The sequence below is a fragment of the Erinaceus europaeus genome, chromosome 8 (assembly GCF_950295315.1).
Source record: "Erinaceus europaeus chromosome 8, mEriEur2.1, whole genome shotgun sequence".
NCBI lineage: Eukaryota > Metazoa > Chordata > Mammalia > Eulipotyphla > Erinaceidae > Erinaceus > Erinaceus europaeus.
In genome coordinates this window covers 67,202,333-67,227,337 of record NC_080169.1, presented here as the reverse complement: position 1 = coordinate 67,227,337, position 25,005 = coordinate 67,202,333, and the positions used below count along the sequence as shown (strand labels likewise).

Below are 25,005 nucleotides of genomic sequence, written 5' to 3'. Positions count from 1 at the left end.
CCTGCAGGTGGGGAGCCGGGGTTCGAACCGGGATCCTTATGCCGGTCCTTGTGCTTTGCGCCACCTGCTCTTAACCCGCTGTGCTACAGCCCGACTCCCTCAATTAGATTCTTTTTTTTAAATTTAATTTTATTTTTTTAATTTTTAATTATTTTTATTTATTTATTCTTTTTGTTGCCCTTGTTTTTTTTTAATGTTATAGTTATCATTGATGTCGTTGTTGGATAGGACAGAGAGAAATGGAGAGAGGAGTGGAAGACAGAGAGGGGGAGAGAAAGACAGACACCTGCAGACCTGCTTCACCGCCTGTGAAGTGACTCCCCTGCAGGTAGGGAGCCGGGGGGCTCGAAAGGAATCCTTCCACTGGTCCTTGTGCTTAGCGCCACCTGCGCTTAACCCGCTGCACTACTGCCCGACTCCCCCTCAATTAGATTCTTAAAGTATGAGTTAATGAAAGTGATTTACTATCAGAAATATTAAATTATATTTGAGTTATAACTTTAATTGTCAACTGTACTCACTGGGAGATGAAGCCTTATTCATACCTTATTCATACAGTAGTATGAATCAAACTTCAGTTTAAATCTACTACATTATGCAATTATATCAAAAGGCTAACTTAAACCAACCACCCTGAAAGTGCATGGCACTTTTTGAGTCATAAATTGAAGAATATGAATAGAGATCAAATCATATAGAAGTAAAAATACTAGAATGCTTATCAGATTAAGTCAAATATTAAAGACTCACCTACAAAAAGCACTAAAAAAGTTTGTTGAGTGAATAATGTAATAGTTACCTTATATTTAACTAGTAAAGGAGAATTTGAACCTGTCTCTATACTATTACACCAAATAGTAAACATGGAGTGAAGCAGATTGTTTATTAATGATTAATTAGTTGAATTCCCATGTTTCATAAGCACAGCAACTGTTTGTTAATAGGTATAAAAGGTTTTAACAAGAAAAGGATTAAGGGTTTTATTTTCCTCAACCAAAGCAAAAATGAGTCTGATTTTTCAAGTGAACCTTGGCTCAGGTGTCAGGGATCTATATTTATCTTGTGTTAGGCATGTGTCTGAAGTGCTGGAAGCCTCAGGATGTCAATGGCTTTCAGACGCCCTGATAAACTTAAAGACAGATGAATGGTCAGGACCCTTTGCCTCATCTCTGCGTTCTCAGCTGCTGTGCTGTGAAAGTCATGTGTTTATTTTCTGCGTCTCCTGCTACAACAGTCTCTCTAAAGCCAGTTTTTAGAACCCTTCATCTGGCCAAGCAAGTTTCTCTAGAAGTTGGTGAGCAGAATTATTTATATTTAGAGGTGTGGCTCTAAATATTTATGTAATCTATGGCTATAATCTAATAAATTGGTATAAATCTTGTTTTAGTTCTTTAAGAAGACGAGTATTATTTGGTATAGCAATTTAGTTTGTTAAGTGCTTTTAAGACGCATATAAGCTTTCAGCTCAAAGGATGAAGAAACATCCTCTAACGCTTCAAGTTTACCTCTGGTCCTGAAATTAATTCTTTGAAATTTTCAAAGTATCTAAAAACAAACTTCTGATTATTTCAAAAAGTCTGAGTTTAGATTAAATGCTTATTTGCTTCAATTCTCTTGAATTGATCTGGCACATCCTAACCTAAACTGATTTCTCATTTTTTCCAGTTTCTGTTTCTGTTCTTAAACACTATGCTTTTAAAAAATATAGAACTACTCTTTTGAAAAGGACATTGTAATTTGATGTTTCTTTTCTAAATTGGAAAAATATAAGACTAGAATTTATATGACCTTTAATCATGAAACTTAAAACATTTTTGGAGTGTTGACAAAGCGGACAAGTACATAAGGAATGATTTAATTCAATTTATTTTTACAGGTTGTACTAGAAGAAAAGATGAAAACAGTAATTTTTAACATAAACTTATGAATCATTAGTGATTATAAAGATTATATGAACTGTGAGAATCAGACATCTTAATTGTGGCTAGGGAGATAGTACATAGCATATACTTGTATGCTGTGTTTCATAATCTGATGATATAAGACAAAAAAATTACAAAAACGATAAAATAGTTATTCTTATAGAAAGGAAAACTAAGAACATATTTATTTAGAAACACATTTGTTTCTGATATTAAAAAATTTCCTTTGACTATTTTTGCTATATGCTACAATTCCTTTTATTCTTGGAGCATGGTTGCATGGAACTCTGCTGAACCTGGGGAGTGCATTTAGGCTGATACTTAGAAACAAGTCTTCCTTGTTCACTTCCTGTGAGAGAATTTTGAATTCACGTGGAATCTGGATCAAATAGAGAGAAACAGGCAACCTGTCTTGTTCTCAGGTATACCTAACTAAATAATAAAGGTGGGATTTGTGGTGCTATATATGAGACTCTGTAATCCTGACAAGAGGAGAAAAAAAATTTTAAATGATGTACAACATAAACACTAATTATTTGAAATTGGATCCCTTTGTAAAGGACAATGACAACTTTGCAATTAACTGTTCTAAGAGTTTAAGAAAGAAAACACCTGAGGATAATAAAACAATTTTCACCTGGGAAAAAATATAAGCTTCTTTGCAAACACACAAATACACACACATTGTAGACCTTTTCTAATTCAGACTTCCTGATACTTATTATTCAAAGTCCTACTGATTGTTATCTTTGCATCTACAACTACAAAATATTTTGTCTACAAGGTACATTCTTTTGGCTAATAAACCATGATACCTGTATTTCAGGCTCTGTTTCTCCATTACAAAATCCTGCTGTAAGGCAAGTTTAGTTTTTCTCTGAGATTCCTGTCCACAGGCAGAAGAGGGTTGTATTGCCATAGCAGTCACCCCTGCACCTGAATGTCTGACTGCTGTCCTAAGGGTCTGGAGACTGTGCATGGGATAACTGGAATAAACTCAGTATCTTATGGCATCAAAATAATGTACCTGACATTATGATATAATGATAATGACAGTTTTCAACATGTTACCCTGATGTTTTCTTCCTTAGACATGTATTTTGAGTGCGGGAGGTCAAAAAATGTATTTTGATCTTTATATAACCATTTGTTGTTTTGTCTGAACAATGTTATGTAGTGTATAAGTTTTACAAATAAATACTCTTTGAAGCTTGGGATGGGGACACACACCTGACACTGTCCTAACTAGGAATATCATATATATGTGTTCCTACCTGACCTCTTCTGATCTTCTGTATCGTGAATGACTGTGGTTATTTTCTTTCCACTAAGGGACATGTCTAATTTCTGGCTCTGGCAATTGGCTAAGGTTCTACACACACACACACACACACACACACACACTTTAAAGTTTTAACTGATCAGTGGTAGTAATCACATAAAACTGCAAAATGGATCAATTAAATGAAGGAGTATGTTTTTTTAGACCAAAGAAATACATAATATGATTATAGATAGTTTTGCTTTTGGAATAATTGCTAATTAAGACTACTGATTAAACAATTTAACCAATTGCTCTTAGTATTCATTAAAAACAAACAAACAAAAATCTCCACACACCTAAATTATTTAAAAATAAATCAGAACATTGAAAATTAATATGATTTCATAAAACCTGAAAAAGGAAATAATTTTTATTAGTTATTTATATTTCAGACTGCTTTATGGATTAAAGTTGTAAAGAGTTGTAAAGCCTGTTAACACAGTCTATAAGAAGAGATGTGGAATGAGGAGTGGCAAGGAACTAGAGGAATTCCTTATCAGGTTACTGGAATTCTAACTAATGTCTAGTACAATGTGACTCAATCACAATGAATTGTTCATTAGGAAAAGGAAATAGGCTAAAGCTAGTATAAGTACACATAGAATTGAAAAAAAATAGTAACTAATTAGTTTTACTGTTATGTATGTTACATGTCAAAGTATAGAAAATGGCTAAGTCCCTAGAAAATTTTACTTTACAAAGAGCAATCTACATTCTATTAGTTTTACAGTGAGCTTCTTATCCTTTTTTTGTTCTGGAGAAAGGGTAGGTGAATTTTGTTTTTTGTCTTCTGACAAAGATAGCTGTGCAGATAAAATAACAGCTTTTAAATTGATGTTTGGTGGACCATTGTTAAATAGTTTAAGATGTTTTGAAATATGCTCAGAGGCCTTAGCCACACAAACACTAGCATCTCAGAAGGAAATGACAGACAATTGGCAGACATCAAGGAGGGGACATAGCAGACAACTTGGCTGTATTCACCAAGGACTGCACAGTATGTTCAAATAAAGAGGTATTTGTCCTTCAGTGACCGTGAACTTTAAAAGTGGAATATAGACAATGAAAAAGAAAATGCTAGCTTGCTTCTCTTAATTACAGTTTTTGTTCGTCTTAAGTGTTCCAAATGTGAGTCTTAGGTTGCTTTAAATTTTAAGAAGTAATAACAAAAAATAATTGTGTCATAACTTTAAAAATCAAAAATAGAGCCTAATGACATGTCCTTTAGATATTCATTTTATACTATTCTGCAACATTATTATTGCTCTGTTTGAAGCATTACATTAAATGTAATAAATGTCATTGTAAGGTGTCTTATATCTTCTAAGTAACACAGTGATAAAAGGTTTATTTAATACAGTGTATAGATCTTAAACACAAAATGTTTATATTACAAACATACACTTTTAGTTAATGCATCTTTTTCAGAAAGTACTCCTCTAAAAATAGAACCTTAATGGCCAAGGAAATAGCTCACTTGGATAATGTGCTGCTTTGCCATATGCACAACCCAGGTTTGAGCCCAGCCCTCACACAATGAAGGAAGCTTATTGTTGTGGTCTCTTTCATTCTCTCTCTAAAAAATTTTTTTAAAAAAGTTAGAACTTTGAGATAGCAAAATCCCACTTTGAATGAGTGTTGGATATTTCGATGTTTTTAGAGCTAGTGGTTCTAAATGTTGTGGATATTAAATGAAACCTTTTTTGTCTTTTAACTGTTATTTAGTGGATGATGAAGACAAGTTGAATTTTGAGGACACTTTTCTGACTACTACACACCTTTAATGAATTGTCAGCCTCCTAAAGAAAGTAGGCTAAATAAGAAAAACCCTAGAAGGGGGAGAGATGCTGGATAGATTCCTTTTTTTTTTTTTTTTTTTTTACAGCTTTTAGTTTTTTACCATTGCTTTTCCAAGGCATGATTTACTTTTTTTTTTTATCTTATTTTATCTTGTTTTGTAAATGTGTCTAAAATGAATTCAAGGTCTTGGATGAATGGCTTCCCCTTGCCAATTTATATATATATATATATTCCCTGTTTTTATTATTATTGTTGTTGTTATTGATACTGTTGTTGGACAGGACAGAGAGAAATGGAAAGGGGAGGGGAAGACAGAAAGGGGGAGAGAAATACAGATACCTGCTTCACCGCCTGAGAAGCGACTCCCCTGTAGGTGTGGAGCCGGGGACTCAAACCTGAATCCTTAAGCCTGTCCTTGCGCCACCCGTACTTAAACAGCTGCGCTACTGCCCAACTCCCCCAGCATGATTTACTCTTAACATATTGGATAGCATACACAGCACTTGGAAAGCCCTCCAATAAAATAACTTAATGTTCTTTATACTTCATACCTCAGGCTTGATGCCTTCCTGAATTTATTTCTTGTTGATCTGTTTTTGTTTGGAAATGGGAACAAACATCATTCTAAAGTTCAGCTTGGTGTCTTCAGGTAATCACTTCTAGTTTCTATAGATACCTCTAGCTTCAATGAACAGCAACATATATATATATATATTTGCCTCCAGGGTTATTGCCGCGGCTTGGTGCCTGCACCACGAATCCACGGCTCCTGGAGACTTTTTTTTTTCCCTTTGTTGTTTTGTTTGTTGCCCTTGTTGTTTTATCATTGTTGTGGTTATTATTGTTACTGTTATTGGTGTCATTGTTGTTGTATAGGACAGAGAGAAATGGAAAGAGGAGGGGAAGACAGAGAGAGGAAGAGAAAGAAAGACATCTGCAGACCTGCTTCACCTCCTGTGAAGTGATTCCCCTGCAGGTGGGGAGCCTGGGACTCAAACAGGGAAAGAGGAGGGGAAGACAGAGAGGGGAAGAGAAGAAAGAAAGACACCTGCAGACCTGCTTCACCACCTGTGAAACAGGTCCCCTGCAGGTGGGGATCCTGGGGCTCCAACCGAGATCCTTCCTCCGGTCCTTGCGCTTTGCGCCATGTGCGCTGAACCCACTGCGCTACCGCCGGACCCCCTACAGCAATCATTTTAAGAGATTCTTGCTACATTTAGATACTTGGAAAGGCAATTGCAATTCAGGAGGACAGGACTTGTGATAAGAAATATAGGTGTATGAGAATGAGGCATTGTTTATATACCTTTTCATGTCTTTGATGCATGCCTTTGTTGTTTGCACTGGGCTATACACTCCATGAAGGCAGGGCTTCTGTGTAACTGATCTTAATGTCAGTGGTGCTCAATGCCTAATAATAGGCATATAGTAAGTACTTAATAGGTAGATTTTTATACAAGGCTTTAAAACTATGGTGTTAAATTCTTTGCTAAGCCCAGGTGTTCACCTTCCACTGTAACTCTGGCTGAAAGCAAGAAAAAGAAAAAAACGGTGGGTGGGTGGGCGAGCAGTGACTCACCAGGTTGAGTGCACACATTTCTGTGTGCAAGGACCTAGGTTCCAGTTTCCACTTCCCACCTGTAGGGGGGACGCTTAAGCAGTGAAGCAGGTCTGCATATATCTATCTTTCTTTCTCCCTCTCTCAGTTTCTCTCAGTAATCAAATAAAATGGAAATTTTTTTTTAAAAAAAGGCTTCCAGGAGCAGTGGATTTGTAGTGTGGCTCCAAGCCTTGGCGATAGCCCTGGAGGTAAAAGGAAAAAAAAGTTAATAATTTAAGCAATTGAAAAAAAACCAATTTCTTCCTTTTTTACTGCTTAACACTCCTTTTTTAAAAACTTAAATCAATGTAAATATTTGTCATAAAATAGGCATAAATCTGTACAAATTTAGCGTGAGAAATCCTTAGAGAAATAGTTTTATGAAGTGTTACACTAGTAGCATGACCGCCACTCTTCCCAGTCTATATGGGTTTCTTTTTAAGTATTTTTTAAATTTACTTATAATATAGAACAGAACAGTCATTCAAAAATGATGGAATCTAATAGGAAAATAGTCCATGAATAATATTATTCTAGATTTACAGCCTGAAGTACACTGACAATTTCTCCCTGAATATCTCAATAAAGCTCATTCATTTTACTGACTACCCTTGAATTCTGTCCTTTTTTTTTTTTTTTCAAATCTTCATGCTAATCTTAGATTGTTATTTGCTTCTATGTACAGTCTCTTAGGAGCCTTTATCTTATTTACCAAAATAGGGATAAGCCAGCGCGAAAACTTTTGGCTTTGTCAATCAATCCCAATGATCTTTTGATGAGATTTTCAAGCTTTGCCTCTAGGTATGACACCATGATTTTTCTACTTTGAACTCTAAGTAAAACCACAATTTGTCAGAAATTATTTATAAAATGGAAACACTAGGGTGGAGGGTAGATAGCATAATGGTTATGCAAAAAGACTGTCATGCGTGAGGCTCCAAAGTCCCAGGTTCAATCCCCCGCACCAACATAAGCCAGAGCTGAACACTGCTCTGGTAAAAAAAAAAAAAAAAAATGGAAACACTGATAAAAATCATAGGATAAGAACGGTATAACTCCACACAATTTCCACCAGCAGAACTCAGTATCCCATCCCCTCCCCTGATAGCTTTCCTATTCTTTATCCCTCTGGGAGCATGGACCAAGGGACATTATGAGGTGCAGAAGGTGGAAGGTCTGGCTTCTGTAATAGTTTCCTGGCTGAACATGGGCCTTGACAGGTCAATCCATACTCCTAGCCTGTCTCTCTCTTTCCCTAGTGGGGTGGGGGCTCTGAGGAAGCAGGGAACTAGGACACATTGGTGGGGTCCTCTGCCCAGAGGAACCTGGTTGGCATCATGTTAGCATCTGGAACCAGGTGGCTGAAAAAAGAGTTAACATATACAAACAAATAAATTGTTGACTAGTCATGAGCCTAAAGGTTGGAATGTTGCACATGAAGATTTGGGGGGGGGTCTTCATTTTGTAGATAGTTAGTAGGCCTATTTTAGTTATATTCCAAAGAACCTACGACTATACTAGTCTTTTTTTTTTTTTTTTTTTCTGAGCCTGACATCTGATATGTAGGTGGACCCAAGATGATGCCATGGTTAGAAAAAGGGCAAGGAAGATGGATCAGGGAAAAAAGTAGCTCCCAAATGTGAGAAAGGTGTATAAATATTGTTGACTGACCCCATCAACTGCGTACTAGTCATCCTTTACTATTCTAATAACGTAACCCTTCCTCCGCCATTTCCCACTAGGGTTGGAGGTAGTAGTTATCTGGTGAGAAAGATCTAGTCATCATCAGCTTTTCTTTCTTTCTTTTTTCTTCTTTCTCTCTCTCTCTCTCTCTCTCTTTCTTTTCCTTCGTTTCTTTCCTCCTTTCATTTTTTGCCTGTTTATTCCTCTTTTTGTTTCTCTGTTGTGGCTATTTTCCTTCTTTTTATTTTGTTTTGATTAGATAGAGAGAAACTGAGAGGAGAGGGGAGGTAGAGAGGGGGAGAGAAAGACACCTGCAGATCTGTTTAACTGCTTATGAAGCATCCTCCCTGTAGGTGGAGAGTGGGGGCTCAAAGTTATGGTTCTTCTTCTTCTTCTAGCGTTTGCCCTTCTTCCGTAGCCAGTCAACAGCGTCAGGTTGAGCCTGGTGTAAAGTTTCAAGACCTCCTATGAATCTGGAGAGGTGGCAGTCGTTATGTGGTTATAACTGGTCCACTGCTTTTCCTTAAATTCTTAGTCAGTGTTCTTCTGTGGCCTCACTGACTCTTGCAAGTTTCATTGTCTTTTAGACTTTTTGCATTGCATCTTTAGCTATGTTCCCACCATAATAGTTCAATAAAATCTTTTAACATATGAAGTCAGAAATGGGAGAAATAGGCAAAGGAAAAAGTAAATCTTAACAGTAGGAAACAAAGAAGAACTTACTGTAATTTATGCTCATAAGCTTCTCTAGCCTATTAACATTCTTCTTCTTCTTCTTCTTATTATTATTATTATGAAAGGCAAACGCTAGAAGAAGAAGAATTATTATGAAAGAGCCATTTTGTTTTTTTTTTCTAAATCTTGCATTCAGAACTTCTTATAGTAACAGCATTTCTGAGGCTGAAATCTTGTAGGATAAATAAAAGCAATTGAAGAACTCTGAATGGACTTTCGTGAAAAGAAAGCGACTTGGTAATTATTTACCATGCCAAAGCAACAAGTATGAAGCTTGCTTTTTCTTTTTTTCTGAAATTTGACTGGAAGTCTACTTTCAACTGCTCTCCTTGTGTTTACATTTGTTTACAGTAAAGCTTAAAATATTACAAGAAGGAAAAGTTGTTATAATAATCTCAAAGCAGGATCCATTAATTTTTACAGGTGATAGTCAAAAAGTTAAGTGAGGACTTAGTTGGACATTGAATTCCTCAGTATCTGTTACTGCAGTTTTGTTAGGTTTTCCTCCTGCAAAATTCCACAGTGATCTCACCTATTTGTATGGCTTCAGCTATAATGTTTGTCTTTTTGCTTTTAATTTATTTACTGGGGGATTAATGGTTTATAGCCAACAGTAAAATACAATAGTTTGTATGTGCATAACATTTTCCAGTTCTCCACATAGCAATACAACTGCCATTAGGTTCCAGGATCTGAACCTTTTCCCACCACCCCAGAATCTTTTACTTTAGTGCAATACACCAGTATAATATATATCTTAAAGAGATGCTTTTACATATCATGGCACCAATATCTTCCATCAATTTTAGAATCATTTATGTGCTTGCTTTTTATATTTTTGTTGTGGATGGTTATTTCACATCTTGAGTTGATAGTGTCTAAACTCTATCAGCACATGACTTTTTACTGTACATTTATGTTCAAAATTAAATTGTGAACTACTCAAGGTGGGTATGTCTCTTGCTATTTTTTAGTCTATTCTATTCTTCAGTAGAATGTATGTACAACATGTATTCTGCAAATATTTTTAAATAGTTAATGAATTATTACAATATTTAATTATAATGTAACTTGTGTTTGCAAGGCATTGAGATAATACTTATCCAATATGTGTTGTAAGTAATGACAGACATTGTAAATGGTTCATTGAGGTACTTTCTCTGCAGACAGACTGAATAGGTTTGAAACTTGATTCTACCCCTTATCAGAAATATGAGCTCCATTAAGTTATTAACTCTCTCTCAAGATCTTTTTCCTCATTTGTAATATAGATACAATAAAAATACCTCCTAGCAGGTTAGATACTACCTAGGTAATATGTATGTGAACATGTGTATTGCACATAAGGGTTGTGAACTTTAACTATTGTTTAAGTCTCATAATTTTTAATTGGGTGATATTGGTCTTGTTTTAAAAATGAGTATATAGACTCAAAGAGATTAAGAAAGTGTCCTCAGATAGCCTCCTTAGCACAGGAGGCAGTGCGTCAGTCTCATAGGAAACTGGCCTCAGAATTTACAACTTGATAGTGAAAATGCCAGATAGAACCAACACTGTCTTACTCCCAAATATAGGACAATTATTTCCTTTCCATTTACTTTCATCTTGATACTTGAACCTGAAATTTATTACTCATTCTTAATTTCCTCGTGGCACTCTCTACTTATCCACCAAAATTTAATTACTCATGCTTCCTTCTAAATATCTTCCCATCTCAAAAGAGTATTTCTGAAAATGCATTTCAACTTTCCACCCCTAGCTACTACTTTTACTCATACTATATACTTGTTAGTCTAGATTATAACAAAAAGCTTTTTTCTGCCATTCCCTTTAAACTAATATGTATCTTCCATGTTACACAAGAATCATATTCCTAAATTCAACTGTTATCACACAGTATTTTCGTTAAAATATTTGAAAAGTTCTGTATCGCTTTCAAGATAAATTCCTGGGAGAATGAACTTTAATGGAACTAAGTTATAAACCTCAGTCTGGTATATTACACATGACAGTCTCATAACATCATTTGAATTGACATCTTTCCAGTTTGTTATTTTTTCTTGTTTTCCCAAAATTCATACATTGTGCCAAAGTTTTAACAAATTATTTGCATTTTCTCTAAATATTTTTTTTTCTTTTTAAAAATTTACTAATGAAAGAGAGAGAAAAAACATACCAAATTATCACTGTAGTATATGAGATGCCATGACTGAACTCAAGAATTTGTGTTTTTAAATCCTATATTCTAGCCAATACCTACCTTACTGGCTATATTTCTGTGTTCTCTTTTGGATTGGGGTGGGGGTGGGGGATGTCTTTTATTCTCTGTATCCTCCTCCTATCATTTCTACTAAATGTTTTCCCCTGTAATTCTCAAGATACTACATACAACAACAACTACACTTTAACACTATTCTGTAACTTGCAGCCATTTTCCTTAACCTGGGTGCAGGTGTCAGTTTGTTATTTTGCTCTATTTATTATGTCTGTTATCTGTACCTAGACAGACTACAAGACACTTGAGTGAGGTATCAGGCTATTGTCTAGTTGTATCTCTCATTTTGTCTCACTTGAAAATCCAGAGTGGGTAGAGAGCAGGTGGTGGTGCACCTACACTCAGCTGAGTGCACACATTACCATGCTCAAGGACCCAGCTCCCTACTCACCACCTGCAGTGGGGGATGCTTCACCAGAAGTGAAGCAAATCTGTGTCTGCATTTCTCTCTTCCTCTGTCTCCCCTTCTCTCAATTTCTCTCCATCTTATTAAGTAAAATATAATGCAAATTTTAAAAGGGAAGAAAGGGGCCAGGAGGTGGCACACCTAGAAGAGCACATATGTTACAGTACACAAGGACCTGGGTTCAAATCCCTATCTCCCACCTGCAGGAGGGAAGCTTCACAAGAAATGAAGCAGTGCTGTAAGGTGTTTCTTTCTGCCTCCATCTTCCCCTTCTATCTCAATTTTTCTCTGTCTCTATCCAAAGTAAATAAATAAATATAAAAGAAACCTTCAGAAAAAGTTCAGGAGGGATGTCTGCTGGCACCAAGTCCCAGCAATAATCCTGGTGGCAAATAAATAGAAAAATGCAGACTAAGAATTGTCAAGGACTTTATTATTTTCCTTGAAGCAATCAGATAATTGAGCCGTTTGCCACTTCCACTAAGGGAATAAATGTAAATTAATGTAAAACAAAGTTAATAACTTAAAACATGTTACTTGAGATTTGGGGTCTTCATGTTAGAAGAAGCTAGGAAGTCTGTTTTCGGTATCCCAAGGGGACTATGATTATTAATTTTGCCTGAGACCGACAGCTAACATGAAAGTGGGCTGAAAGTGTTGTCTGGGAAGATAAAAAAATAAATAGAAAAATGCAGACTAAGAATTGTCAAGGACTTTATTATTTTCCTTGAAGCAATCAGATAATTGAGCCGTTTGCCACTTCCACTAAGGGAATAAATGTAAATTAATGTAAAACAAAGTTAATAACTTAAAACATGTTACTTGAGATTTGGGGTCTTCATGTTAGAAGAAGCTAGGAAGTCTGTTTTCGGTATCCCAAGGGGACTATGATTATTAATTTTGCCTGAGACCGACAGCTAACATGAAAGTGGGCTGAAAGTGTTGTCTGGGAAAGATAAAAAGAAGCTGGTTGTGTAGACTGACCTGTTAATGCCCATGTCCAGCAGAGAAACAATTACAGAAGCCGGACTTCCCAGTTTCTGTACCCCACAAAGATCTTTGGTCCATACTCCCAGAGAGATAAAGAATAAAGATGCTTCAGTGGAAGGGATAGGATACGGAACTCTGGTGGTGGGAATTGTATGGAACTGTACTTTTCTTATTCCACAATCTTGTTGATCATTACTGAATCACTAATAAAAATAAATAAAAAGTAAACAGGTTACATGTTTGAAAATTATAGTATTTCAGGAATGGAAGTTTGATAGAGGAAAATTACTCAGTAGTAGAATCAGTGAAAAAATAGTGGCAAAAGGAATGGGGATTTGTATATCATCTGAGTTCTGACATGGTGATGAAGAAAGCCAGGTCAGAACTTGGTTCAGATTGTAGGCATGACCACTCAGCAAGTGTCTGCTTTGTAGGCAAAGGGTTGAGGGCAAAACAAGATTAGGAAAGGACGACGCTATGGTGAGTGGGCCAAGCTCAGATTCTGATCTAATTTTAAATTATACTCTCTTGGAAAAGAAGTGGCAAGAGAATGTTGGAAACTAGACAGTGAGTATTATAACACTTGGCTCAGTTTTAACAGCTGTTTAAATAAGACAAGATTTAACATGGCACTTCTAAAAAAAATGCTATATATACTTAGTAAGCAGTGTGCCAGCTTTTAATACATTTTTATTGTTATAGTTAACTTTTTCTTCTTTAGCATCATCACTCAGGTAATAATCCTTTAAAGTGAGAATTATTCATTCCCTTATTGTATCATGCTATCTTGTGTCTTCATTTGTTAGATCTGAGAATAATATAATAAGTTTACTGTAGTGGTTGAGACTTCCAGTTTATATTTAACAGGATTATAAATCTCTTGAGTGTTTTATGGCTCTTCAGCTGGTAATGTGTTCTGGCTTGTATTCTTCACCTTGGCATGCTTGGTTATTTCACGCTAAACATACACGCTCTAGTCTCAAATTTTCTTTCCAATGTCACAATACTGTAGAATTTTCTAATTTTCCTTCACTGAATCTCAGTTCAGTCTTCTAAATTCTGGAGATTGTGCTCCCAAATATGTCAGAGCATTGACACAACAATGACTCGAGTATCAAGGTTTTTATTGTGTTTTATTTTAGTACTTATTTATATGTGTAAGAGCAAGTCTTCACATATACTAGATTTTAACATTCTGGAACAGATTTTTTTTTTTCTACCAGCATTTTATTTTTGTCTTGATTCATTATGGCCACAGTGTAGCCTTACCTATAGCTCTTATTCCGTAAATTTATGTTCTATAGGAGAATACTTAGGCCTCATTGTGAAGAATCAATATATGACAACACCAGGTTAGAGTCAGAATGTCAGGGATTGTGTTATATTTTCCACAATGAAAGTTCTTTGTTATTTCAGTTAAGCCTTTTCCAGGAAATACACTTCTCTCTTTTTCTAATAAAATTTCAACACTGTTCATAGGTAAAAAATTGATTAATACAAAAATTTCACTCTTTTATGCTAGCAATTTGATGATCAATAAGAATTCTAAATAAGATATCAGTGAAAGTATAACTATAATGTATACACATTTTTATAAAGTTAACATTTTTAAAATTTCTAACATAAAAATTAATTTCTGTGCAAATGAAAAATATATACCATTAGGTTAATAAGTATATGCCACATTAAATAAAAAACGTAAATTTTACCTGTTGAAAAAATTAAGATGTATTTCTACCTACTATATATAAAAATAGTTTGGTGATCACAGATGTTAGAGCTCTTTATCTGATTATCAATATTCCTGGAAATGATCCATTTAAATTGAATTTATATGAATGCAATTAAAATATAAACACTTAACTCTCTACTTAGATATTCTAGATACTTCTTAAAATAAGTGAAAATCACTTTTTGTTTTATACAATGAAATTTTATCAATTTTATCTAGTAACTCTACTTCATAATTTAATAATATTATACATATATGTCAATAATACATGGATTTAAAATGAGAAATATTTATAAATATCTAGTACTCCTATCTTTCTGGCTTCTTTCACTTAATGTGATCTCTTCCAGTTCTATTACATTTCAGAGAAAGAAAAGATCTTATCTTTTCATAAAGATGAGTAGTATTCTATTTTGTCTGTATATCATAGCTACCTTATCCATTTGTCATTGGACACAGGTTGATTCCAAAACAAGAATCTTTTTAAATTGTGCCCAATTACTGACTCTAGAAACATTTGCTCAGTGTTTTCTATTTACTTTCTGTTGCCTTTTTGCAATGGAACTCTATGTTTCTAGAACTTTGTTCCCTACCATTATCCCCACCGTCTGTCCTCTATACCCCATGGTGCCAAACTGTTGCCTTGAGGTCTGTGTTCATTCAGGAATGTAAGGTAAAAATTAAAAACTGAAATTATATACTTACCAGTATCAACTAAAGCCTGAATGCCCTTGTTTTCTACCTTACTGATTATTAGCTTTGTACTATATTTGTCACTTCAACCAGAGTTCATAAGAAAGATGTGTTAAGTGCTTTGGACCTTTGACCTTTAGTGTTTTGACTGTGCTTTTACTGGAGCCATTGCTTCAGTTCTTAGAAAGTTTTTCTTTTTTTTTTAAGGACCTTCTTAAATTATCTTTATTTATTTATTGGATAGAGACAGCCAGAAATTGAGAAGGTAGAGACAGAGATAGATAGATAGAGAGAGAGAGAGGGAGAGAGATCTTTCTCCCTATGGGTGGAGACTGGGGGTTTGAACCTGGGTCCTTGAGCATTGTGTAATATCTGTGCTCAAGCAAGTACGCTACCACCCAGCACCTTAACAAGTTTTTCTTACTTCTTTTCTTACTAGCTCTGGTGTTATATTCTAGAGTCCCATCACAAAAAATCAGTCAGTGTGTTTTTCTACTCGTTGTAATTGCTCTAGGACTTGCTCCTCAGTTTTACAGCCCTTTTCGTTGTAGTTGTCACCAAGCACCTTTCCCTTAATTGGTTTAGAATGAGTCCACCTTCTGCTCTAGAGTTTATTCTGAGCCTTATATATTTCTAGTATATAAATTTGTCTTCTGTGTGAATTCTCATACTAATCTGCTATTTGTTGAACATCTCTTTTCATTTTATTGATTGTAGATAGTGACAGAGAAATTGAGAAGAAAGGAGAGATAGAGGGAGAAAAGAGGGGGCTGGGCAGTAGTGCACCCAATTAAGGACCGGATTTGAGTCTCTGCTCCTACCTGCAGGGGTCCACATCATGAGCTGTGAAGCAGGTCTGCAGGTGTCTACCTTTCTCTCCTTCTATCTCCCCATCATCTCTCAAATTCTCACTGGTTTATCTAGTAAAAAACAGAAGAAAAAAAAAGTGACCACAGGGAGTTGTGGATTTGTAGTGATGGCACCAAGCCCCAGAGATAACCCTGGTAGCAATAAAAATAAAAATGAAGAGAGGGAGAGAAGAGAGACACCTAAAGCATTGCTTCACTACTCATGCAGCAGGGTTTGAAACGGAGTCCTTGTGCACTGTAGCTGTGTGCTCTACATAGAGCACTACCACCTGATCCTGTAATCTACTACTTTTAATAATAATTTTTATTATTAGTGATTTACCAGTGGTTTACAAAATTATAGATTCTGGAGGTAGAGTTTCATGCCAATATATGGTGTGTGTAACCTAATATACTGCTTTTTAAAATGAGCCTTTAAAAGTGACTATGCATATTTTGTTACTAAACCTAATTATAATTAACCTAATGATACTTTTCTGGTGTTTAGAAAAAGTTAAAGCTCCATAAACTATGTAAGGGGCTTCAAAATGTGGTTTCCCTCCATTTTCCTCACTTTTACCATTTCTTTAAAAAATATTTTTTGTGGTTTTCTAGATATATCACTCCCTCCTGTTTCTAATTTTTTGCAAGATATTAATTTTGTGTGTGTGTGTGCTTTCCTTTTTTGTGTGATTGCAAAATGCTTGTTTCATTATTGGGGCCCTTCCATTATTGTATAGTCTATCCCCTCAACAAAGCAGCTATTTACTAAAGATATAATCTCTTCATCTTTGTATCCTAGTTCCAAGCTCAAAGTTTGGATGTAGTTAATGCTCAGTAAATGTTTATTTTAAAAAGATTTATTTTACTTAAAGTGATAAAGAAAAAAGGAGAGACAAGAGCACTGCTTTTCTTTGTCTTAAGGTGAGCTGGCAATTGAACCTGGGATCTGGGACCTTAGAGTGAGTCTAGTAAAACAATTCTTGATTACCTTTTCCCCCATTGTAGCTTGAAAATTGGACTTGCTTTTTCTTATTTGTTTTATAGTTCCTGCAGAAAATCAGCAGGGAGAAAGCTTCATGAAAACTCTTGGTGGTATTTTCCTTAATAATGGTTTGACACAACAGTGCTGTCTTGATCAAATACTGCTTATTCCCAGGTTTATAACATTTTCTGCCCTGAGCTTTTCTTTCAACTTCTTCCTGTCAATTAATTTTGTATCTCATTTCAATCTCCTATCATCTGACTTCCTGGATAACTTCCTTGTTTAGGTAGAGTTTATATTTTGGTAGTGCCTTGAGTTACTTTGGAAAGAGTAAATGTTGGAAACTTGCACATAATAAAATATCTTTATCGCATTTGTTATATATAAAAGTATTTTCTTGAAAATTTTGTTTCAGTTTCCAATATCTTTATCGCATTTGTTATATATAAAAGTATTTTCTTGAAAATTTTGTTTCAGTTTCCAATATCTTTATTGCATTTGTTATATATAAAAGTATTGTCTTGAAAATTTTGTTTCAGTTTCCAATATCTTACAGTTTTGACTGGGATGGTCTATCACTTTTTAAAAAATATGTATATTTATTTACAAAATGAAAACACTTACAAAACCATAGGAAAAGAGGGGTAAAACTCCACACAGTTTCCAACACCAGAACTCCATATCCCATCCCCTCCCCTGATAGCTTTCCTATTTTTTAACGTTCTGGGAGTATGGACCCAGGGTCATTATGGGGTACAGAAGGTGGAAGGTCTGGCTTCTGTAATTGCTTCCCTGCTGAACATGGGCTTTAACAGGTCGTTCTATATTCCCAGCCTGCCTCTCTCCTTCACTAGTGGGACAGGGCTCTGAGGAAGCTGGAGCTCCAGGACACATTGGTGCGGTCATCTGTCCAGGGAAGTCCAACTGGCATCATGGTAGTATCTGGAACCTGGTAGCTGAAAAAGAGTTAATAAATTAAGCCATACATATTGTTGTAATGGTCTTTCACTTTTTATCTTACCTTTTGCTGGGCTAGCATTGCAGGAGAGAGAAGATACAAGGAACTCATGGCTGAGCGGGAACACAATGCAATGCTTTTATTGATCAGAGACAACACCTTTATATCTTTTGAAACAGAAGTGGCAGGTCAGAAAAGGAAATGGCTAGGAGAGGGGGTGGAGAAAAGAAAAGAGTGCAAAGGTAAAAAGCTCCCATAGCAGCTGTTGCAAAGGTTCTAACCAATGGGATAAACCAATACCCTGAAGGCAGGGTGGGTCTCAGGCAAAGCAATGATTATGTAAATAGACCACAGCATCAAGCAATATAGGGGACCTGGTGTAATGACTAACATCTCCCCCTTTTTTTATCTAATGGACATAATATCAGGAATGTGGGGTGCTTTGTGAGGCAGGTAGTCTGATAAGAAAAGGCATACTTTTTCTACTGTCCCTCCTTGCTTAACCTCTCAGTAGAGAGAGTGACTAACAAGATTGACACACCCCTCAGGTTCAAGCCCTGCCAAGCTCAACCACATCCTCATAATTTCCCAACATCTCCCTCTTTCTTAATGGCCATATATAAATGGGTCAATGTCTGTAAAAGATTCCATTTATGTCAGAGGAATAGTAGTGTAGGGGTAAACAGAAACCTATATCGTGCAGGCATTCTCAAAAAGAACTGGAATAAGACTAGGAGGGACACGTAGGAGAGCAGCAACAGCCAGTGTGATGTCAAGGGGAGGCCTGGTGGGTAAAAAGGGGCATTTCTTGCCTCAAAGGGAGATTCCTGCCTCTGGGGGCAGGGCCTATCAGGCATAAGGGGGGTGTTTCATGCCTCTGGGAGCAGGGCCCGCAGACGAAAGGGGGGTTGGCCTGCCAAGCGAAGGGGCTACTAGGTGCTCTAGAGTCCACATGACAGCTGGCTGCAAAGTCCATGGACTGCTGTGGGTCAGTCTTTGAGAAACCCAGCAATGACATAAAGGGAAGCTGCTGTAAAGTTGTTTAAAGTGTCTAAGAGGTTTACCAGTAAGTCTGATAGAATTTAATTTTTTTTCCTTTTTTTTTAATTGGGGAATTAATGTTTTACATTCAACAGTAAGTACAATAGTTTGTACATGCATAACATTCCCCAGTTTCCCATTTAACAATACAACCCCCACTAGGTCCTCTGAATCCTTCTTGGACCTGCATTCTCCCCACCCACCCACCCCAGAGTCCTTTACTTTGGTGCAATACGCCAATTCCATTTCAGGTTCTACTTGTGTTTTCTTTTCTGATTTTGTTGTTTTTCAACTTTTGCCTGAGAGTGAGATCATCCCATATTCATCCTTCTGTTTCTGACTTATTTCACTTAACATGAATTTTTCAAGGTCCATCCAAGATCGGCTAAAAATGGTGAAGTCACCATTTTTTACAGCTGAGTAGTATTCCATTGTGTATATATACCACAACTTGCTCAGCCACTCATCTGTTGTTGGACACCTGGGTTGCTTCCAGGTTTTGGCTATTACAAATTGTGCTGCCAAGAACATGTGTACACAGATATTTTTGGATGGATGTGTTGGGTTCCTTAGGATATATCCCCAGGAAAGGAATTGCAGGATCATAGGGTAGGTCCATGTCTAGCCTTCTGAGAGTTCTCCAGACTGTTCTCCACAGAGGTTGGACCAATTGACATTCCCACCAGCAGTGTAGGAGGGTTCCTTTGACCCCACACCCTCTCCAGCATTTGCTTCTGTTACCTATTCTAATGTATGACATTCTCACAGGAGTGAAGTGGTATCTCGTTGTGGTCTTTATTTGCATTTCTCTGACAGTCAGAGACTTGGAGCATTTTTTCATGTGTTTCTCAACCTTTTGGATCTCTTTTGTGGTGAATATTCTGTCCATGTCCTCCCCCCATTTTTGGATGGGGTTATTTGTTGCCTTGTTGTTGAATTTGGCAAGTTCTTTATATATGTTGCTTATTAAACTCTTGTCATCAGTATTGGCATGTAAAGATCTCCCATTCTGTGAAGGGTCTCTTGATTTGGGTAGTGGTTTCTTTTGCTGTGAAGAAGCTTTTTAATTTGATGTAATCCCATAGGTTTATACTTGCCTTAGTCTTCTTTGTAATTGGATTCATTTCATTGAAGATGTCTTTAAAATTTATGCAGAAGAGTTCTGCCAATATTTTCTTCTAAGTATCTGATAGTTTGTGGTCTAACATACAAGTCCTTTATCCACTTGGAATTTACTTTTCTATTTGGTGAAATACAGTGGTTCAGTTTCATTCTTCTGCATGTTTAAACCCATTTTTCCCAACACCATTTGTTGAAGAGACTCTGTTTTCCGCATTTAATAGTTTGGGCACCTTTTTCAAAGATTAGATGTCCATAGATGTGGGGGCTCACTTCTGGGCTCTCAATTCTATTCCACTGGTCACTGTGTCAATTCATGTTCCAGTACCAAGCAGTTTTGATGACAATGGCCCTATAATACAATTTGAGATCTGGGAGTGTGATGCCTCCAGTTCTGTTCTTTTTTCTCAAGATTGTTTTGGCAAATCTAGGTTTTTTCTGGTTCCAGATAAACATTTGTAGCATTTGTTCTATTCTCCTAAAAAATGTGCTTGGGATCCTGATGGGGATAGCACTAAATTTGTAGATGGCTCTGGGTAGTATATTCATTTTGATGATGTTAATTCTACCAACCCATAAACATGGAATATCTTTCCACTTCTTTGTTTCTTTTTCAATTTCTTTGAGTAGTGACTCATAATATTCAGTATACAAGTCTTTCACTTCTTTGGTTAGATTTACTCCTAGATATTTTATTGTTTTTGTTGCTATAGTAAAAGGAATTTATTTCAGGAGTTCAATTTCTTCTAGCTTAGTGTTTGCATAGAGGAACGCCACGGACTTTTGAATGTTAATGTTGTAGCCTGACACCTTACTGTATGTCCTGATGATTTCCAAAAGCTTCTTGCTGGATTCCTTAGGTTTTTCTGTGTATACTATTATGTCATTTGCAAATAGGGAGAGTTTGACTTCTTCTCTTCCAATCTGTATCCCTTTAATTCCTTGTTCCTACCTGATTGCTATGGCAAGAACTTCCAACACTATGTTGAATAGTAACGGTGATAGTGGGCAGCCCTCTCTAGTACATGATCTGAGTGGAAAGGCTTCCAGTTTTTCACCATTGAGTACGACGTTGGCTATAGGTTTGCTATATATAGACTCCACTATCTTGAGGTATTTTCCATCTATTCCCATGTTTTGTAGTGTTTTGATCATAAACGGATGTTGGATTTTGTCAAAGGCTTTCTCTGCATCTATTGATATGACCATGTGGTTTTTTTGTCTTGCTTTTGTTGATGTGGTGGATCACATTGATTGATTTACTTATATTAAACCAACCTTGCATGCCTGGGATAAACCCCACTTGGTCATGATGAACATTCTTTTTAATATACTGTTGTATCCGGTTGGCTAGTATTTTGTTCAGTATTTTAGCATGTATGTTCACCAGAGATATTGGTCTGTAATTTTCTTTTTTGGTTGTGTCCCTGTCTCCTTTTGGTATCAGAGTGATGTTAGCTTCATAGAAGCTGGCAGGGAGTATATGCTGAATTTCTGTGGTGTCTGTTACGATATCTCCTTTTTCATTCATTATTTGATTTATTTGGGTCTTCTCCCTTTTTTGTTTTGTGAGTCTGGCTAAAGGTTTGTCTATTTTGTTCACTCTTTCGAAGAACCAACATTTATTTTCGTTGATCTTTTGTATGGTTTTCTTACTCTCAATGTTATTTATTTCTGCCCTAACTTTAGTGATTTCTGTCCTTCTGGTTGCTTTAGGGTTTCTTTGTTGTTCTTCTTCTAGGTCTTTAAGAGGTGCAATCTGGCTGTTTATTTGTGCTTTTTCTTGTTTCCTAATGTGTACTTGTATAGCTATGAACCTCCCTCTCAGTAGTGCCTTACCTGTGTCCCAAATATTTTCATATCTTGTGTCTTCATTTTCATTGAAGTCTTGAAACATGTGATTTCTTTCTTTATTTCCTCTTTGACCCAGAGGTTGTTAAGAAGTGTACTGTTGAGCTTCCACATTTTGGGACTATTACTAATCTTTTGTTGATTGTTAAGTGTTAGTTTAATTCCACTGTGGTCTGAGAAGAAGCTTGGGATGATTTCAATGCTCTTGAATTTGCTGATGCTGTTTTTGTGGCCTAACATATGGTCTGTCCTTGAGAATGACCCATGTGGATTTGAGTAAAATGTGTATTCCAGTTTCTTGGGATGAATGACTCTGAAAATGTCCAATAGTTCTAGTTTATCTATCTCTTCATTTAGCTCCCTTATGTCTTTATTGATTTTCTGCCTGGATGATCTGTCAAGTTGAGAGAGTGGGGTGTTGAAGTCCTGTACTATGATTGTGTTGCTGTTAATATATTGTTGTAGCTCTTTCAGTAGACGTTTGATGTATTTAGATGGCTTCTCATTGGGTGCATAGATGTTAATAATTGTTAAGTCCTCTTGATTGACTGATCCTCTGAGCATTAAGTAGTGTCCATTCCTATCTTAAATCTTATCTATTTTAAAGTCTATCATGTCAGATATGAGAATAGCTGTCCCTGCCCTTTTTTTGTGGGCCATTGGCTTGTATGATAGTTTTCCATCCTTTCACTTTAAGTCTGTGTTTGTTTTGTTGAGTTAGGTGGGTTTCCTGTAGACAGCATATTGTTGGGTTGTATTTTCTGATCCATCTTCCTACTCTGTGTCTTTTAATAGGTGAATTCAGGCCATTGACACTTATTGATATCAAAGATTGAAGATATTTTAATGCCATTCTTGTAGAGTTTTAGAGTGTTCTGTTATATGTCCTACTTATGATGGTCTGACTTTTATAGAAGAACTTTCAGAACTTCCTTCAGGGCAGGCTTAGTGATAGTTGATTCCTTCAACTGTTGCTTGTCTGAGAAGGTTTTGATGCCTCCATCTAGTCTGAATGACAGTCTAGCAGGATATAGTATTCTTGGTTGAAAGCCTTTCTCACTCAATAGATATCTTGCCATTCTCTTCTGGCCTGTAGTGTTTGTGTGGAGAAGTCTGCTGCTAATCTTATGGGTTTTCCTCTGTAGGTGGCTCTTTGTTTTTCTCTGGCAGCCTTCAGGATCCTTTCTTTATCCTTATTCCTTTCCATTCTAAATATGATGTGTCTCGGTATCTTTAAGTCTGGGTTAATTCTGTTTGGGAACCTCTGGGCTTCTTCAATCTTTATGTCTTTGATGTTGTCTAGACTCGAGAAGTTTTTGGCTATTATGGCCTGAAGAATGCTTTCTTCCTCTCCTTCTCTTTCTTCCTCTGGTAAGCCAAGAATGCATATATTGTTTCTTTTGAAGTCATCCCATAGGTCTCTGTTGTTTTTCTCAGCATCTCTTAATCTCTTTTTGAGATCTCTTACTTCTTATTTAGTTGTCTCTAATTCATCCTTGATCTTGCTAATTCTATCTTAAGCCTCATTGATTCTATTCTCTCTGCCCTCTACTGTTTTCTGGAATTCATCTATTTTGTTTCCCTGTTCTGATACTGTTTTAGCTTGTTCAGCTAGTTGTGTTCTTTGCTCAGCTATTTCAGCTTTCAGCTCTCTAATAACCTTGAGATAGTTAGTGTTTTCTTCCAGAGTCTCATTTGTTGTTCCTATATTTCTGATTACAATTCTTTCAAACTCTTTACTCACTCCTGTGATTATTTCCTTAGCTAATGTTTGGATGTTGAACTCATTATTTTGTGCTTCCCCCTTTGGGGGGCTTTTAGCTGACTGTTGTCCTGGTTTGTTTCTCCAATATTTCTTCTTGTTGGTTTATCTATTTTATATATTATGTTATGAGTTCCCTCTCTTAGTACTTTTCAAATTACTGATCACTATTTCCTGGATTGACTTGTGTCTAAGTAAGTTAATTAAAGGGTTCACAGTGGTGGAAGTTAACAGTTGTTTCAATAGTTGGAGCTCAGTGATTTAAAAGCCTCTTTTTTTTCTTCTCTGTAGGCTATGGGAGCCTGAGGGCTTCTAACTATAAGTAGGCTTCTTAATTTAATCGCAGACTCCTGACCAAGAGATAAGGCAGGGTGTGGCAGAGATAGTCTTGTGGTTATGCAAAGAGACTTTCACAGCCCCATAGCTATGCCACCATGGTATAGGTCTTCTCCTGAATTTCCTGGTTAGATCTCTGTCCCCCAGTGTCCCTTCCTGCTGCTGCTCCTGATTCTAAGGGCAGTAGCAATGGAAACTCAGAGTTGTATTTGGTGAGTCTCTGGGGAGTCTTCTTCTCCCTTCAGCTTTCCCCTTGTTGGTGGAACAGACTGGAGGTCCTGTCTCAATTGATACACTGTCGGACTGTTACCAGCCACTTAGGCTCCTCTCTATCACCAGCCACGTGTGTTTGCACTCACCAGTGATTTGGTGGGTTCCTGTAGTCATTCTAGTCCTGTCTTGTTTCAGTCCCAGGTGGTCTCCTTTGGTATTCCTAGTTCATCTGGGATATGAGAGGAGAGAAGAGGAGAGAAACAGATCTGCTTCTGCTCATAGCCCTGGCTCCGGAAGTCCACAGAGAGAATTTAATTTTTGAGATGATGAATTGTCACATTGAATATTTAGACTTTATCTTAAATACTCAGTTTTTTAGCAAATTAATTTTACCTTAATAAGAATCATATTGAAAACTCCTTCATTTAACTATGCCTAGTAAGAATGTAGCTTCAAAGTTACACATTTAACCGTTAGGTTAATGTTTACCAAACTTGAAACACACACATAAACATGTAGTTTATAATACACAGAAGGAGAAAAACTTTTGTTACAAAGACATATCACTTCAAACATGAATTTAGATCTGTACTGTCTTAGTTGAACCCTCTTTACTCACACAGTTTAAGACTAAACATTTCACATTTATACCAAGACTTAAAAAAAAATCAAGAGTAGAAAAAAAATTTTGGACTGTTTCTGGATGTCTCCAGAAACCATGGCTGTGCCTGG

At 36.4% G+C, this 25,005-nt stretch overlaps 1 protein-coding gene across 1 annotated transcript in view; it reads left to right on the top strand.

The window, feature by feature from the left end:
• Window positions 1-1,182: 1,182 nt before the first annotated feature.
• The window catches only part of CD36 (CD36 molecule), a 106,745-nt gene continuing 82,922 nt past the window's right edge, over window positions 1,183-25,005 (top strand). The window contains exons 1-2 of the mRNA XM_060196333.1: window positions 1,183-1,294; window positions 1,877-1,958. The gene's annotated coding sequence lies outside the window, so the exon portion shown is untranslated. The remainder of the gene's footprint in view (window positions 1,295-1,876; window positions 1,959-25,005) is intronic.